The sequence below is a fragment of the Oryctolagus cuniculus genome, chromosome 17 (assembly GCF_051225735.1).
Source record: "Oryctolagus cuniculus isolate XC-2025 breed Fujian yellow rabbit chromosome 17, ASM5122573v1, whole genome shotgun sequence".
Taxonomy (NCBI): Eukaryota; Metazoa; Chordata; class Mammalia; order Lagomorpha; family Leporidae; genus Oryctolagus; species Oryctolagus cuniculus.
The window spans coordinates 66487917-66505669 of NC_142883.1; the positions used below are offsets into that span (position 1 = coordinate 66487917).

The following is a 17753-nucleotide window of genomic DNA, read 5'->3' on the forward strand; positions in this document are numbered from 1 at the left end:
CTTGGGCCATCCTCCACTGCACTCCCGGGTCACAGCAGAGAGCTGGACTGGAAGAGGAGCAACTGGGATAGAATCTGGTGCCCCAACTGGGACTAGAACCCGGGGTGCCGGCGCCGTAGACAGAGGATTAGCCTAGTGAGCTGTGGCACCAGCCAAATTGGTAGTTTTTTAAACAGATGCAATATTGTTTGTATACACAATTCTAAAAGCATAATGATATATCCTTCTTCTCACTCTCCCACTCTTCTTCCTTGTATTTTTTCTTTAGTTTTTGAGATAGCATTTTAAATACACTTTACAGTAAAAAAAAAAAAAGTCTTAATACTTCACCAAAGAAAATTTTAACAAGTAAAATTCCAAAAGACCCTAGTTTAGTGGGAATATAGTGAATGGTTATAAATAATATTTAAAAATGAAGACATTAAATGAGAAACTAATATGTGTCCTAATTCCTTTACAAAAAGTCTCATGGGAAATCTGTCATTACTTACCAAATATCAGTACAAAAACATCTATTTATATGATCTCTTTAAAAATGGATTGTGTGTAATAAAGTAGAAGTTTTCTCAAGTTTTCTTGACAGTCTCACATAAAAACTGTTTAATAAATTTAAACAGTTTCAACCTTCTTGTAAATTTTAGAAATCGTTAGGCATTCTACACTGTTTCTAGTTAATAATTGCACATACTAAAACTACTGGGGTATTTCCTAGAAAGCTACGCAGAAAGGCCAGGTCCTGGAACTGAGACCCTGTTTCCCGCATGGGAAGAAAGAACTGAGGACCCCACAGATGACAGTTCCTCACGTGCATGAACCCCATACACACAGCACTGCTGCTCCCTAGTGACCACTCTGTCCCCACTGCACAATCGGGGAGATGTGGGGCTGCTGCCACTCAGCTCCCCACAGACTTCTCTGCTAACAGGGAAGGGGCAGGGTTCCTGGGTCCTGGATGCCAGTCCAGGCCCCACCCGCTAGACCACAAGGAACCCAGGGAAGTGCTGTGCTGACAGCAAGATGGGGCCCAAGGTTCCAGAGATGCCCTCTGGGAGCCTGTGTCCTGCCAACAGGTACCACCAGCTTCCCCTTCCTCCACTCTGGACACGTGGCCACACACACTCACCATTCCCGGGCGTCCAAGATGGGCTGTGTTGTGGGGGACAAGGTCGGAGAACAGCAGATGCCACACTACCTCCGGAGTCTCCCAGTGGCAGAGGCCCCTCCTTGGACCTCTCTCCTCCAGGAATTTGGAACTCTGTGATGTCACAATCCAGTGTGATTATGTGGCAGTGACGTCACCGTGCCTGATTGGACAGCTCACATAGCCATCAGCACACAGGACCCAGAAGACACAACAAATCAGCATCTTTACAGCAGGGACGGGAACTCCAGGCCACCCCAGATGGTAGAGAGGCGAGACCTGGGTTCAGGAGCCAAGGGCCTCCTCCAGGGCTGCACCCTTTCACCAGCAGGGTCCTGCCACCTGCTGGGACCCTCCTTCCTCCCCATGGGTCTTCCTGGGAGAATCCCACCTGGAGGCTGCAGTAACCTACTTAGGTGAGTTAGAGATTATTGGCTTTGGTCTTTTTTGTTTTCTTCATATTGCTGACTCATTTCTCTGTGGGGTTTTAATATTAAGAATGTTTACAGATATTACAAACTCAATCCTTTTTTTCATCTCTCCTAGATATTTGTTTTCTAGTCTGCCTCTTGCCCTTTAATATTATTTTCTGTTTGTTTCTTGCTGGTACTTAGTAATTAGTGGATTTTATGCATTAATCTTTTCAGTAATATTGTTAAATTTATGTATCAGTTGTATTTATTATTAGATTTTATGAATTATTTCGGTGCTTAAGTGTCATCCTATATAATTCTTTGTGTATAATTCTTACAATAGAAAGTTGAAAAGAAACAGTGGTGGCATCTGGGTGTAGGCTTACGTCCAGGGAAAAGTATTAGTTGTGTTGGTTTTTGTAGGTTTCTTTTAATCTTGATCAGATTGAAGAAGTTACTTTCTGCTTGTTTTCACTGATATAAGGTTTTTTTGTTAGAAGCTGAGTTTTATTAAATATTTTCAACATGTAATCTAAACACTCAGTGATCGTCTTTATGCATTTTTCACCTATTTGGATGGCTGTTTTGGGAATCTTGACAACTCTTGTATTTTTTATTATCTCTTCCTTTTAATTGATCTATTATGTTTTCCTATATCATTTCATTTATTATAATAATACTTTGCCGCCCGGTGAGTCATGGGCTGGCTGTTGTGGTTCACCGGGACCAGGAGGCCGGGGCGGGGTCCCAGCCTGGCTCCCTGCCACCCCTTGTGGCCAGGGCAGGGCAGGCTCCCCAGGTGTGCATGGCCTCACCAGGCAGTGGCCAAGATGGGGACGCGCCTTGTGATGGCCTCGTCTGCCACCTGCAGGCATGGGCTCCAAGGCCAAGAAGTGCGTGGTGCTGCCCACAGTGGAGCAGATCCTGGAGGACGTGCACAGGGCACCAGCCCAAGACCCTGTCTTCACCGCGCTGGCCCTGGAAGGTAGGGGGCTCGGGCCAGGGCAGGGCAGGGGTTGGACCCGAGGCCTCAGGAGCGGGAGCTGGGCAGGACCTTGGGTCCCGTGCGTGGCCCTGGGGCCGAGGAAGGCGTTGGTGCCATTAATGGAGGGGGAGAGCGCCGTGGGACAGGGGCCGTGGTGGGGGTCGCAGGGGTTTCCGACCCAGCCTGGGGTGGAGCTGAGAAGTGGGGTGTGCGAAGACAGGGTTCCGCATGCAGGATCGGGGTGGACTCTGTGATCTCCGCAAGGTGCTCAGCTGTACTGAGCCCTGGGCCCAGACGGACCCAGAGTGCCACCCCCGCCCTCCCCAGACACGCCCGGTGGACCGAAGCCTGAGGATTCTATGGGAACCTATTGTTTTTTCTCTTTCTTTCTTTTTTGAGAAAGACATTAGAGACAGAGGGAGATCCATCCACTGGTTCACTCCCCAAATGGCTGCAGCGGCTGGAGCTGGGCTGACCAGGAGTCAGGAGCTCCAGCTCCATCCAGGTCTCCCACGTGGGTGCAGGGGCCCAAGCACTTGGGGCATCCTCCACTACTCTCCCAGCGCACAGCAAAGAGCTGGATCAGAAGTGGAGCAGCTGGGACTTGAACTGGCGCCCCTATGGGATGCCAGAGTCCCAGGCAGCAGCTTTACTGCTACACCACAGCGCTGGCCCCGGGAGCCTACTTTTTATAATTAAGTTATACTGGGGCCCTGTGCCCATGTGGGACCTGGAGGGAGCACCTGGCTCTGGCCTGGCCCAGCCCCGGCTGTTGTGGCCATTTGAGGAGTTAACCACAGATACAGGATCTCTCTCTCCCTCTCTCCCTCCCCCCCCTTCCTTGTTCCCTCCATCTCTCTCTCTCTCTCCCCTCCCGTCAGATGAATTAAACAACCCCAGCTGTACTACCACATTCTGTGCTGTGCTGTGTGTGACCCGGGGTTGCTCGGCATCGCCATGGGCTGCTGCCATCTGCCGGAGGTTCTGTGGGACAGGGCACCTGGCGGAACCCGGGCTGAGCTGTGTTTCAGTCACCGGCTGCCTTTTGTCTGTCGCGAGTCTCCTGTAGTGAGCAGGTGTCTGGCCGAGGTTCGAGGCCAGGTTCCTGGCCATGGCCAGGGAGGAGCTGGTGGCTGTAGTGCCACAGGAGTGGACCCACTCCCTCCTTTCAGCAAAACGTGTTTGCTGACCAGGTGGGGCCAGGCTGCCTGTCTTCCTGCTGCTGCTCCAGCCCTGGACCACATGGGAGGTCATGGACCATATGTGTGTGGGGGGTTCGTGGACCATGTGTGTGTTTGTATGGGGTTGTGGGCCATGTGTGTGTGTGGATCATGGACCACGTGTGTGGGGTCGTGGACCACATGTGTGGGGTCCTGGACCAGGTGTGGGGGGGGGGTCGTGGACAACATGGGGGGATTGTGGACCATGTGTGTGTTGGGGGGTCTGGACCACGTGTGTCGGCACACTGCTGTCCCATTGCTGCCTCTGAGGGTCACGGCCACGCTCCCCCACAACCCCCCATGCAGTCTCGCTTCGCTTGGGGTGCATCTTCCTAGGAATTGCCACAGCCCATTTGGCAAAAAACCAAATTGCATTCTGCCTTGGGCTGACCTGGGCCCTTCTTCCCTGGCCTGGGTGCCAGCTGGGCTGTGTGGGTGCCCAGGACCGGCTCCCCCCACAATGGGCCCTGTCCATCTCTTGGGGCCACCCTTAGCCCTGGCCCTCCTCAGGGACAGGGCCCTGAGAGGGGCCGGGTCTGTGGCATGGAGGGCGAAGCCGCCGCCTGTGATCTGGGCTGCTCGGCATCTGATCCGGTTCCCTGCTGGCGGCAGCCGGCAGCCCTGGTGTGGGCCCTGCTGTTTCCATCATTGCTGAGGAGAGCATTTCTAGAACAATGTGAGAGAAGTGTGCAGCAGGTACGTGGGAACCCAGAGCTCCGTGTGGGTGGCAGGGACCCCGCTATTGAGATTGGTGTGCTTCGGCTGGCGTGTGAGGTGCCAGGTCATGTATGGGCCCCCAAGAGTGACTGTGGGGTGCCCAGGCCGCCAGGGTGGGCTTGTGCTGTGCAGGGGTCTACAGGCACCCGCGTCCCTAGGCTGGGCTCACTCCTGCTGGGTGGCTCTGGTCTCGGGGGTTCCCTCGCGACTGACACTTCCTCATGCTGTCCCAGACCTCCCAGGAGACCCCAGGAAGAGTGAGGACCCTGAGGCTCAGCAGGAGCGGCTGTACCAGCAGTGCTGGGCCTAGATGGCCACCAAAGCACAGCTGCAGCGGGCAGGCGAGGGGCTGAGGCAGCAGTGCCAGGGCCTGCGGTGAGCCGGTGCTGAGCTGGAGCTGGACATTTGCCACATGACGTGCACAGTGCTGCCTGGCACCTCCTCCAGCTGACCTGGGCCCTTCCCCACGCTGGGCTCAGGCTGGACCCTGTATGGGTGCCTGAGACCACCTCCCCCCAGCGGACCCTGTGTGGGCGCCCGGGACCACCTCCCCCCAGTGGACCTGTGTGGGCGCCTGAGACCACCTCCCCTCAGTGGACCCTGTATGGGTGCCTGAGAGCACCTCCCCTCAGTGGACCCTGTGTGGGCACCCAGGACCACCTCCCCCCAGCAGACCCTGTGTGGGCGCCCAGGACCACCTTCCCCCAGCGGACTCTGCCCATCTCATGGGGCCACTCTGTGCTCCCTTGCCTGGCGCTGGCCTGGCGCACCACTCCCTGGCCGAGAGGGGGAGCCGGTTTTCCGGCGGGGCCCTGCGGGCTTCATGCTGCCACTCCTGGGCAGGAGCTGCCCCTTCGTCGCCGCGGGAGAGGCTGATGCAGTGTACAGCAGAGCGGCCACGGGCCAGGCCCTGGACGCCCTCCCTGGGACAGAGGCCACACCGGCCCCCAGCTCTCTGCGTCCCGAGGGGCAGGACCGAGCCCCAGGGCCACAGGAGTTTCTCTTCTGCTGCCTGAGCCTCAGAGACCCCAGCCACAGCCGCTCAGCCGGGGCAGAAACCCCCCCAGCCCACCGGGCACTGTCGGGCCTGACAGAGCCTGGGCCACAGCCAAGGACGGAGCCGGACAGAGATGCCCCAGTGGGACAGTCTTCCTGGGCCAGCGGGGACCCCTGGCCTCCCTGCTCGTGGCCAGCGTGGGAGGCCCGCCCCGCCCCGCTCATGCAGCAGAGGCGACTGGACAGCTCCGTTTATTAAAGTTGTGTGACACGGGTGCAGGGGGGCGTGGTCCTTCCGCGAGTCCGCAGCTTTACATGGGGTGCTGGCAGTGGCGCGCTAAGTACACGTGTGACGGGTGCTGCAGGGTGTGAGGAACAGGCAGGTGGGCGGAGGGAAGGCCGCCAAGTGGCCGCCGATCCTGAGTGGCCCTGGGAATGGCCGGGGGTGGGGTACTGGTGTCCAGGGTCAGGGGCTGGGCAAGACCCGGTCCCCAGGACAGGGCCTGCAGCCCCACCTCAGCTCCACTGCCCAAAGGTCACTCTGTGATCTCCCCACGCTGGGCGGGGTGAGCTGTGCCTGCGTCTCCCCCTCACTGCTCCGGGAGCAGCCCTGAGCCCCAGGCCTGAGGACACCCAGCAGTCCCTGTGTGCGGAGGCCTCAAGCACTGCCTCACCCCCACCCACTGCTGGTCATCTTCTGGCCGGCTGCCCCATGCTCCCCAGGACCCCTGCTTGGCAGCCATGGCCTAGAAGGAAGTGCATGGCACCTGGGGTGCGACCCGGAGCTTGGGGGCCACCCCTACTCCTCCTGGGCTGTGTCCTGCAGGGCACGGCTGGGGCCTGAAGGGGGCGCCCGCTCGGGTTGCTGCCTGCAGCTGTCTGGCCAAGGCCCAAGGGTGTGGAGCACAGGATACAGCAGGTGGAGCCCCCTCCTGGGGGATGGGGTGTGGGGGTAGCCCTGCTGGGCGGCCACCTGCAGGTTCCCTTCCCCCAGCCGGATGCTGCAGGAAAGAGGTCGATGGCTCTCTCTACAGCACGCTCCTCCGTGGAGGTGGGCAGGGCCGCGGGGCCCCTTCTCCTGCTGCGTTCAGGCTCCTGGGGTGTGATGAGGCTCCGGTCCCTGGGCTGTGATGGCCCTGGGGTCCCGTGGTCCTTGTGCTGTCCACGTGGTCCGTGCAGAGGAAGCTGGGAGGGAGGCACAGAGCCAGCACCCCCCGCCACGCCTGCCTTGCCCACCGTGCCTTGGCCGGGCAGTGGCGTCCCAGGGCAGCAGGGTTAGCCCGACTCCAGCATCCCCCAAGGAACCCCGTCCCTCTCACAGGCTTGCTGTCCTCCAGCCTCCCCCACAGGGTGGGTGGGGGTCCAGGGTAGCCTGGCGGCCCCCTCCCCTTCCTGCCACCTTTCCCTCGGGCCCCCGGGGCGCTGTCTGGGCTCCAGCCCACACCCCTGCTCCCCCAGCTGAGGCTGGGAGTGGAAACCAACTGGCGGAGCCCTCATTAAGGAATTAGCAGGAGCAGTAATTACAGGCTCCTGTCCTGCTCAGTGGTGACAGCCCCAGCACGCCTCCTGAGCCTCTGAGCCTGCTCCCTCCCCTCGGCTGGATGAGCCTTGGGGTTCCAGCAGTGGCTCCCCGGGGTCACCTCTAGGGCGGGCACTTGCACCCCATTTCCTTCTGAGAGGAGGCCTTGGCGAGGTGAGGCCGCGGTGAGCTGGCCTGCTAGGCGCATCTGCACAGCATCCGCCAGGCTGCCGGGGGCCTACTCCAGGAGGCCGGTGGGGGCAGGGGCCGGGGCCTTCTCCCAGGCGGAGTCCCTGGTGGCCATGGCCGCCGCCATGGGGGTGGGCACGTAGTTGAAGGGCGGGACGCGCACTGCGTGGCTAGGGGAGCCCCCCACAGCAATACCCAAGCCCTCATGGGCAAAGGGCAAAGGGCGCAGAGGCAGGGCCCTTGGCCGGGACCGGCCCATCCATGTCGCTGCCCAGGAGGGTGGCCTGGGCGCCGGTTGGCGCGGGGGGCTACTCCCTGCTCTCCAGGCTCAGGGACGCGCTGGCGTTGGTCTTGGGCTGTGCCACCTCTTCTGTCCGCACCATGGCGACGCTGGTCTTCTGCAGCGGGGGGCCGGCGGGGCCCTCCTTGGGCGAGGCGCCCCGGAGCGGCAGGGCCGAGGCGGGCAAGGTGCTGCGCAGGATGTGTGCGACGTCCTCGTCCCGGATGCGCCGCCATGTCGTGCCTGGCGCGACCACCCTGGGCAGTGGCCGCGCCTCGCCGTCGCTCCCGTGGCTCTGGGTGGTGTGCGCTGGGGAGGAGGGGTGCTCCCGGGGCCCCGCCATCGGGCCTGCAGGCCACGCTGACGTGGGGCAGGGATGAGTAGCGCTTGACCGCCACCGGCCGCACGGGGGCGCTCACGGGCAGGCGCGAAGGGCTCCCGCAGCTGGGGCGCTGGGGCGCGCGCGGGCCGGGGCCGGGACCGGACCCTGGTCGGGTCGCCTGCTGCCCGGGGCCGCCCTCAGCTCGTCGCAGCGCGAAGAGCAGAGGAAGACGGCGGGGAGCGCGGGCCGGCCGCGGCGGGGCGACGCGCCCTGGGAGGTGGAGGCGGAGTCGGACAGCAGCTCCGGGCGCCAGCGATGCAGCAGGCCGGGCGACTCCTTGATGAAGGTCAGTTGGCGCCGGTAGCCCGAGCGGTCCGAGGACTCGCTGCCGCTGGAGCGGGCGGAGGTCACACGCACCAGGCCCAGTCAGCCCCCACGCGCCCCCGCCGCCCCCTCGCGGCTTCTGGGGCTCGGCTCTGGGGCGGGCCTGGTCAGAGGCGGCGGCCCGCGCCTGGCCGGCCTCTGCATGAACGGGATCCGGACGGGCGACTTCTGTGTCTTGTGGTGCTTGGCCAGCAGGGCCCGCTCTGGCGTCTTGGGCACGCGGGGGGCTGCCGGGCCGGGCAGAGACCCTGCAGCTGGGGTGGCGGGGGGCGACTTCCTGGGCAGAGGCTGAGAGGCGGGCGAGGTCTGGGAGGAGCTTGAAGAAGGGGTCTTGGCCAGAGGAGCAGGGTGGGTGGCGCTCCTGGGGGGGGGGGGGCGTGGCTCAGCGCCGCCAGTTCCGAGATCTTGCCCGGCCGGTGCAGGCTCCGAGAGCGCTGCTGCCCGGGCGCTGGCGCCTTGCCTGCGGCTGCTGGCTGTGCCAGGCTGGGGGGCTCCGCCGCCTTCCTCAGTGTGGCCCGGGGCCAGGGACAGCTTTGGGCTGGGGCCGGGTGGCCGGGCTGAGCACGTAAATCACTGTCCGCCCCTGGAGAATGGCCGGCATCCCCGCTGCTACCTATTGAACAGCGTGAGGCTTCTCGGGCCACCAGGGGCGCGGGGGCTTGAGCGCTTTTGGCTGAGGCCAGGCTCCCTTTCTCTGGCCGCCGGGCACTGCCCTCCCTGCCCCAGCCCCGGCCCCGGGCTGGCGCCTGCTCCTGCGATTGGATAGCTGTGGGGAGGGGTCCATGGACAGAGCAGACCCCAGGGAAAGGAGCGAGTCGGACTCGGAGGCCGCCTAGCGGGGTGCCGCCGCGGCCGCTTGGTGCAGCCATGTGAGGATGGAATTGGCGCCCTCCTGGATGGCCCGCCACTCGACGCTGTCCAGGTCGGAGGCCAGGTCTGAGCCTGCCGCCTCCTCGCCGAAGTCCCAGGGCGCCTCTGCCAGCCGCTTGTCCTGCCCAGCAGCCCGAGCCTTGCAGCGCTGGAGGCCAGAGGCCGAGGGCCTGTGCCTGGGCATGGCTGAGCCGATGCAGCAGCGCGGGAGTGCCTCCTCGGAGCGCGGGCTAGGGGAGCTGTCGCGCCCGCCTCCTCGGTGCAGGGCCTGGGGGACCATGGGCTCCAGGCCTCCCAGGTGGCTGGCCGGTCGCTCACAGCCTTGAGCGAGGTAGCCGAGGTGCTCAGGGAGTAGCAAGGTAGGGTCTTACCTGCGATCATCCTGGGCTGGGCCCCGGGGGGTTGGGGCGGCTGGGCCGGAGCGGCTGCCTTGGCTGGGACCCGGGCCTCCTTCTTGCCCCGCTTCAAGGCCTGCAGGATGGGGCGGCCCGGCCAAGGAGGGTGCCTCGTCAGAGTCGTAGAAGCAGTACACGGCCTCCTTGTGGGCATCGTGAGGCACAGGGACTGCCTCCCCCCTTCCCCGCTGACCCCGGTCCAAGTGGGCACTTGGGAGCTGGCCCAGGGGCAGCTCCAGCCCGGCCGGCTCCTCCCTGTGCCCCGGACCTGCTCCGGGCTCTGGCCGGCGACCCCGGCCTTAAGCCGGTGCCTGGAGACCTGGCTGGCGGGGGCCACGAGGCTGGTGGGCTCCTGCCTGTCCAGCCGGCCCCCTGGGGCTGCTCCCTGGGGGGCCCTTGCAGGGTCTCCTCGCTGAGGGACGCTGCGCTGGAGAAGTTGACAGGCGTGCCCTCGGCCGAGTCGTCCTCCAGGGCCAGGGCGGGCCCCAGCATGTAGACCGGGACGGGCAGCACGCAGCAGCTCCAGCTCCTGGTCCGCGGCCGTGCGTGTGCGGGAGCCCGCGGACGCCGGCCCCTCCTGTCGTCCCACATCCTCTTCTCGCCGGCGGTGCCCGGCGCCACCGCGACCCCCGCCGGCGCTGCGGTCAGCAGCAGCTGCAGCTCCACGTAGTGCTCATGCAGGGTGAGCGCACTGAGGCTGGAGGCGCAGGAGAAGTTGTTGTCCGGCTTCTCCACAGTGAAGCTGACGCTGCCGGCGTCCAGCTCGGAGGCAGGTGGCAGCGCTCGCGGCAGTCGGCGATGTCCAGGAAGCGCTTCACGTAGCTCTCCCACTGCAGGCTGAACTGGCTGCTCTCTGGCTGGCCGGGCGGCGCGGCCGGCGGCGCCTTGCTGAGGCTGGGCGGCATGGCCTGCCCGGGGCTGTCAGGCAGCTTGCTGGGGCTCACCTTGCCACTGCCCAGCCCGCTGCAGGGGTCGCTGGGGGTGGAGCTGGCAATGGACGGGCTCTCAAAGCTGCCCAGGGAGCTCACGGAGCTCCAGCGGCTCAGCACCAGCGGTGTCTCCTGCACACAGCTGGATGGCGTGACATCCTCCAAGGTCAGGCCCCGGCCCGCGCCACGCCTGGTCCAGCTCCGCCTCTTCGGGGCCGGCCTCCTCCAGGCCCTCGAGGGAGGAGTTGCTGTCCAAGTCTCCGGCCTCGCTGGGGCCTGGGCATCCGGTCGAGGACAGCGAGCTGCAGTGGGACAGCAAGATGGGCCCCTCCTGTGCCACCAGCCTCTGCAGCGCCCTGCTGGCCGCAGCTGTCCGGGTGGCCCCCAGCTTCTCGGGCACCTGGCTCAGGCCCTCCACCAGCAGCCAGGCCTGCTTCCGAGCCGTGGGGGCTGCCTTGGGGCCGCAGGGGGCCCCCGCGCCTGCCCTGCCCGCGGCCTCCAGCAGTGGCACATGCTGATAGGTGGGCGACAGCTTGATGGTGCGCACGCAGGCGCCGGCGCCGGCGGCGTCCCGGGTGGGCCCCTGGGCCTGGCCGCCCCGCAGGTCGAGGTCGAGCCCAGCGGGCCGCGGCTGCCCGCTCAGGAGCTCCTCGCGGTGCTTGGCCAGCGCGGCCAGCGGGCAGGGCCGCTTGTGCTCCCGCGGTCAGTAGCCATCACTGGTGCTGCCGCTATTGAGGCTGTCGTTGGAGAGGCTGGCGTGGGCCGCTTTGAGCCAGAGCAGTGGGTGTGCCCGGCCCAGGTGCCGGGCCGAGCTCCATCTCCAGCGCCCACTGCTTGCGCACGTAGAGGCTGGGCATGCAGGTGCCGGGGGCACACGGCCGTGGCGGCTGCCTGGTGCTTGGCAGGCCGGTGGGCCAGCAGGTTGCACAGAGCAGCGGCGCTGCCCATGGCGATCATCTTGTGCCTGGAGTGCACCAGGTTGCTTGCGTAGCATGCCCACGGCGCCCAGGTCCCCCACCAGCTCCTGGTCCCGCGCGCTGCGGGTGGACAGTTTCCAGAGCGTGCCGCACGCGTTGCTCACAATGGTCAGGCTGTGCGAGGTCAGGTGCTGCAGCAGCGTCTGCAGGCAGTTTGTGGTCGCGGAGCACCTGCCTGGGTGGGGGAAGAGGGGGCGGGGTCAGGTGTGGCAGGAACAGGCGGCCCCGCCCAGCTCTCCGGGGTTAGGGCAGCAGTTGTGGGCATTTGGGGGCTGGACCAGCAGGTGGGAGGGATGGTGGTGGTGTGACTCTGCGTTTCTCAAATAAATTTTAAATTAAAATTCAAAAATAATAATAATAATAATACTTTGCTTATGATATTTGTATCTGCTTATGAAAGGTATGCTTTTAAAAATCATTTCAAATCCTGGTACACTTGCATCATCATCATCAATGTAATGCTGATTTTCCAAAAGAAATTAAAACTATTCTGCATAGGTTTGGGAACAGGTTTCCTTTTTCTTCCTTAGATGTTTGAAATATACCTGTAAGCCTGAAATTTTGATTGTTTAACTTTTTTCTTAGTTGCAGTTTTCAAAATGTGATTTAACGTACTTGGTTTATGTATGAGTTTTTCTATTTTATGTTATATTTGTGTTTTGCGAATTTGATTTTCAAAATATGATAGATTTTGATCCATGTAGTCATAATTTTACTCAGGAATTTCACACATTTCTCTAAGTAGGTTGGTAAAGACTATAGTTCCTACAAAAGAATGATTCTGTTTTAATTCCTGAAATAGGTTATTTTTTTGACTTTTACTTATGTTTCCTTAATCGCTTTTAATAATGAGCAAAGAAAAGACCCAGTCATTTGCCCTCCTTTGTTTCTTGGACATGTCTGACATGTGGAAAAAATGAAGTAATCATTGCTCATTAAGTTGCAAAGAAATGCATGGCTGAACAACAATAAATATTCATGAAATCAGATAACTGTGATGCTGATGTAATGTTCTTATATTGGAAAAAAGTAATACTGTGTTTTCATGATGCAATCTGATGAGTCTTAAATATTGATAGAAAAATGTACTATGATAAAACTATGCATAGATTTAAATATTTTTATAGAAATACTTATCTTTCAATTCCATGTTTCTAAAATCTTCTCAATGTGCCCTTGTTTATATATGCTAAGCAATCTCCTATGAATCCCTTGTTGTTTTTGTACAACCCAGTATTGAAAGTAAGTCTTGTCTGACTTGTTTTAAGGTTGTACATTATGATTAAAAAGAAATAAAATAGTACATTTGCAGTTGTTAAATTCTGGACTATTTCATTTTCAAAGATTTATGTATTTACTTGAAAGGCAAAGTTACAGACGGTGAGAGAGAGAGAGAGAGATCTTCCATCTGCTGGTTCACTTCCCAAATGGCCACAATAGCTGGAAATGAGCTAATCTGAAGCCAGGATCCAGCAGCTTTTGGGTTTCCCTTGTGGATACAGGGACCAAGTACTTGAGCAATCTTCCACTGCTTTCCCAGGTGCATTAGAGAGAGCTGGATCAGAGGTGGAGCATCTGGGACTCAACCCAGCACTTATATGGCATGCTAGCACCTCAAGAAGCAACTTTACCAACCAGGACACTGTGCTGGCCTCACGATTTCGGCTTTTTAAGACAGAAATTTCGCCAGCGCTGCGGCTCACTAGGCTAATCCTCCGCCTGCAGCGCCAGCACCCCAGGTTCTAGTCCTGGTTGGGGCGCCAGATTCTATCCCGGTTGCTCCTCTTCCAGTCCAGCTCTCTGCTGTGGCCCGGGAGTGCAGTGCAGGATGGCCCAAGTGCTTGGGCCCTGCACCCGCATGGGAGACCAGGAGAAGCACCTGGCTCCTGGCTTTGGATCGGCACAGTGCGCCAGCTGCAGCGCATGGCTGTAGCGGCCATTTGGGGGGTGAACCAAGGAAAAGGAAGACCTTTCTCTCTCTCTCTCACTATCCACTCTGCCTGTCAAAAAAAAAAAAAAAAAACAAAAAAAAAACAGAAATTTCACTGATTGGCAGCTAAAGATGTTTGTCATCCATTCTCTCAAAGAGACTTGGCACTGTATAGCAATAAGCCCAGAGTACCCAACCTTACTATTTAGATTGCCTGTCTATGCTGAGGTACATGCATTGCCAGCTGTCACTTCTTAGTGAAATTCGATTGTACTTAAAAATAAAGCAAAAGAAATACCAGCACTGTTTACAAACATGAAATTTAAAATAAATACATAAACCTTCAAATGCAACAGTCCATAGTTTCTTATGGTTTCCTGCTGTAAATTTTCAAAACATCAAAAGCCAAGAATAAAATGAGGAACAATGACAAAAATAAAATACTTAGCAATACTGCTAATGACAATAATGTTAACAGTTTAGTTACACACCCTATATCAATTGAGTTCTTTCAAATTGTGACCCAAGCACACAGACCCCCATGACTACCTTAATAAACACTTAAAAATCTGGAATCTTTTGTAGAAAAGTGCTAATCTAACCCAGCCCTCATTTGAAAAGACATTTATCCTAGTAAAAAGGAAAGAAAGCCAAGGCAAAACAGTCAAAATGAAGACAACTCTGATCATTGAGGTTGCAGATAGTGAAGTTTAGAGCTGTTCTCATGGATAATCCACACATACATAATTATCTTTCACTTTCGTTAATTTTCCAAATGAAGGCAAAATGCTGTCAATAAGCTTTTGGAAGGGCATTACAGAGTCTATTAACCAATTTTGCATGGGAGTATAATCTACACATTTCATTTCTCCAAGGTGGGACAGTGAACATATTTCACTAGCAAAAGGTCTGAATCAGGATTTCTAATACTCCCTAAAAACACCTTAGAAGAAATATTTGCCTAAACTTTATTTTTAATAGTCAAGTAGCATAAAAAAAGAGTACTTTCAATTCATTGCCATTCTCACAGTGTTCTAAACTCTTCACTCTGCCTCTAAAACAAAATTGTATCACAATTATTGTTAATCTCCATAATTACTCAGAATATAAGTCAATGATGCACAGAGATTTGATTAGCCATATTGATAATTTAAAAGAATTGGAAGTAAAATACTAGGTGGGGGGCAGCAGATAGCATGGTAAAAATAGTCTTGGATTGAGGCCGGTGGTGTGGTGGGTAAAGCTAACATCTGTACTATCGGCTTCCCATATGGACACCGGTTTGAGTCCCAGCTGCTCCACTTCTGATCCAGTTCTCTGCTATGGCCTGGGAAACCAGTAGGGGATGGCCCAAGTCCCTGAGCCCCTGTACCCGCATGGGGACCAGGAGGAATCTGCTAGCTCCTGGCTCCTGGCTTCGAATCGGCACAGCTCTACCTATTGTGGCCAATTGTGGAGTGATTGCACCTCTGCTTTTCTCTGCCTGTCCTCTGTGTAATTCTGACTTGAAATAAATAAATAAATCTTTAAAAAATAGTCTTAGATTTGTCCTGTATATAATTCACATTTACCAATAGGCATACAGGCAAACCTCTAAAATAAACCTTAAAACTACACTTGTTTATTTTCTTATATTCAATTTTTTTCTATGCTTTGAATCTTATTTTAAGAACAAATCTTTTGAAGGCATATACTCACTCTATTACTTGTGTGTTTATTATTTATGGTTCTCACCACATTCAGAGTTTTCAGATCTCCCTTTGAGCAGTTCTTTATTGCTTTCTCATCCAAGTTAGCTGGAAACATCACTATAAGCTCCAAACTCAGTTTTTTCCCATTTTTGGAGATGCTACAATGTGTGGAGTTTTGCTTCTAATTCTTCTATTTTTAAAAAAGATTATTTTGACTTTCATTATTTTTGTGGTCTTTGATTTCTTAATTAATTTTTATTGCCAAATTCTATGCCATTATAAAAGATATCCTGCACACTGTTTTTCTCACACATTAGTGTTTGGGTTGCTTTCATATTTGGCTTTCATGAATACCACTGCAGGGAGCCTTTATGGGCATGTGGATTTTGTATCTTTTAGTGGCATACCTGGAAGAGAAACTGCTGAGTCACTAAATAGACCCATGTAGAACATGCTGTGAAACTGCTGAATTACTGTCCATAGTGGCTGCACTATTTTACTGGAAGTTTATGAAGGCTCCATGCTCTTCATGTCCCTATCAACATTTATCTATGGCTGAATCAGTCATTTTACTGAATATGAATTGATGCCTTCCTGAAGAGTTGATTGCATTTCCGACAACTAATAGTCATGGAGTGACACTGGTCTGGGGAGATTTCAGCTCGCGCAGGTTTTCTGCATTTTTCTCAGTGTCACCGAGTTGTTTTCTCAACAAAGGACACCTCTGGGGCTCCCAATCCCCAAAGCAGAGCCCGGGAAGCTATTTTGCAAAAAACTCTCCTGGCCCTGGCAACAAGCCAAGGCACAGCAGGAGGGGGACACAGTTCTCCTGTGGCAGGCTGGGGGAGGGGCAGGAGGCAGCAGGAGCCGCCCCACACCATTGCCATGGCTGAGTGTGGCGGAGTGCTTGCCACCCTGAACTGCTCTGCCCATCAGCTGGCGCCCCACACCCCCTGGGAGCTGGGATGCTCAGCCCAGTGGACAGATGAGGAAACCGAGACAGGCGCCTGCCCTCCTGGCTGCCACCTGGATGGCCCTGTGGTTTTGGCCATCATGGCTCAAACTCAGTCTCCCCCACCAGGTTCCTCTCCTGGGACCCCCACCTCCACCACCATCCAACCACGTCATGACTGGGCGCTGAGGCAGCTGGCGTTGAGTGAAAGGAGACAAGACAATGCCGGCTTTGAGGATGGCAGAGCTCGGTAAAATGATGTGACTGCAATAAAGCAGGGAGAGAAGGGGAGGGCTCGGAAAAGGTGGGACCAGCTGGGACTCTGGATGGGCAGGCGAGGGAGGGAACCTGTGGCTGCAGGTGCTGGAGCAGCGTGTGCAAAGGCCCTGGGGCGGAAGCATCTCTGTAGTGCTCATGGCTCAGCTAGGAGGCCAGCAGGCCGGAGCAAGATGAACCAAGGTGAGTGGCAGAAGGCAATGTGACAGTGATGGTGGTGATGAGGTCAGGGGGGCCTCGGGGGTTTTGGCAGCCATTGATGGGGGTGGGGGCAGAGAGGGACATGTGCTGATCTCTGTCTTAAGGGAGCCCTTCCAGTGGCTGCATGGGGCTTGAGTGGCAGCTGGGAGCCTGGCAGGGGGCTCTTGTCACCCCGGAGCAAGGGGAAGGTGCACCCCAGCTGTGGGGGTCTGGAAGGGGGCCCGGAAGAGGAGTGGTGGGTGGGCCTGGGCGGCCCAGGTAGGAACCATGTCACCACCCACCGCTCGCTCCTGAGTCCTGTGCCACACTGCTCTGCCTCCTGTGACTCTCAGGCTCACCCCTCCCTCTGTCCCCTGCCGCTCTGCTGACCTTCGACCTTCCACTGTCACTGGCCTGCTGCATGGCCTCCCCTCCCTGCCCACCCACCCTGCCACCTCCTGTGCAGCCCCCTCCCCACCAGCCCTATGACTCCTTGTCCCCCACCGGTTGGTGTTCATAGCTGGGTGGCTACAACAGAGCACCCCCAGCCTCACCTGATGCTGCTGTGGGGGCCTGAGTGCTACCATCCTGGGGGAAATCGGGGGTGCCCCCCCACAGAAGGGGGAGTGAGGCTGGCCCACCAGCACCCCCATAGCACCTGGTCCGGGTAATCTCCATGTACCCAGCCTCACTCAGAAGGGCCGTGGCGGGAAGGCATGGGTGCAGGGATGGGCCTTGGAGGACGCTCACGGCTCAGTGACATCAGCACTCTGCAGTGACCTAGGGCAAGTCCCCTCACCACCCTCTACAGCCTTGCTGGGCCCCCTCTGCCAGTAGGGATCGGTAAGCCCTATTTTTGCAAGGCCTGGGAGGGCCGTGGGGGTGTGGGTTTGCAGTGACCTGGGACAGTGTCTCGACAGACCTCCATCCCTTAAAGCAACAGACACAGCTGGGAGTGACAGACGGGGCTGCCGCCCCAGCTCAGGCACTTCTCAGCCGAGCAACCTACAGGGAGCCCCTCCTCCAGTCACTACAGAACGGAGCCCACCTCTTCCCAAGGCAGCAGCACGTGCACCCAGCGCACAGTAGGTGCTCAGTAGTGGTGCTGGAGTGCATGGACCTCACCCTGCAGGCAGCTGGACCAGGCGCCCGCACAGCCCAAGGGGGTGTTTCTGTCTCCCACCCGTGATGGGCTCGGCAGAGCAGCACTGAGGCCCCCAGCATGCAGACAAAGAGCTGTTGTTGCTGCAGATCTAAAATCGCCATCTCTGATTGCTGCTGAGCAAGCCGGCCGCAGCCGCCCACTTCCCCATCCAGTTGGGTCTATTTCAAGAACGCGCTGATTAGTGCTGATTGCGCCGTGATTATGGGGAGTGCACCACCCAGC

The 17753-nt window shown here is 57.7% G+C and overlaps 1 non-coding gene and 1 pseudogene across 1 annotated transcript in view; both read right to left on the reverse strand.

Moving 5' to 3' along the window:
* LOC100347036 (uncharacterized) overlaps nucleotides 1-17753 on the reverse strand; it is an 876288-nt gene that overhangs the window by 259759 nt on the left and 598776 nt on the right. The gene's annotated exons all lie outside the window — the stretch shown is intronic.
* Nucleotides 7230-17632, reverse strand: LOC138847860 (adenomatous polyposis coli protein 2-like; annotated as a pseudogene).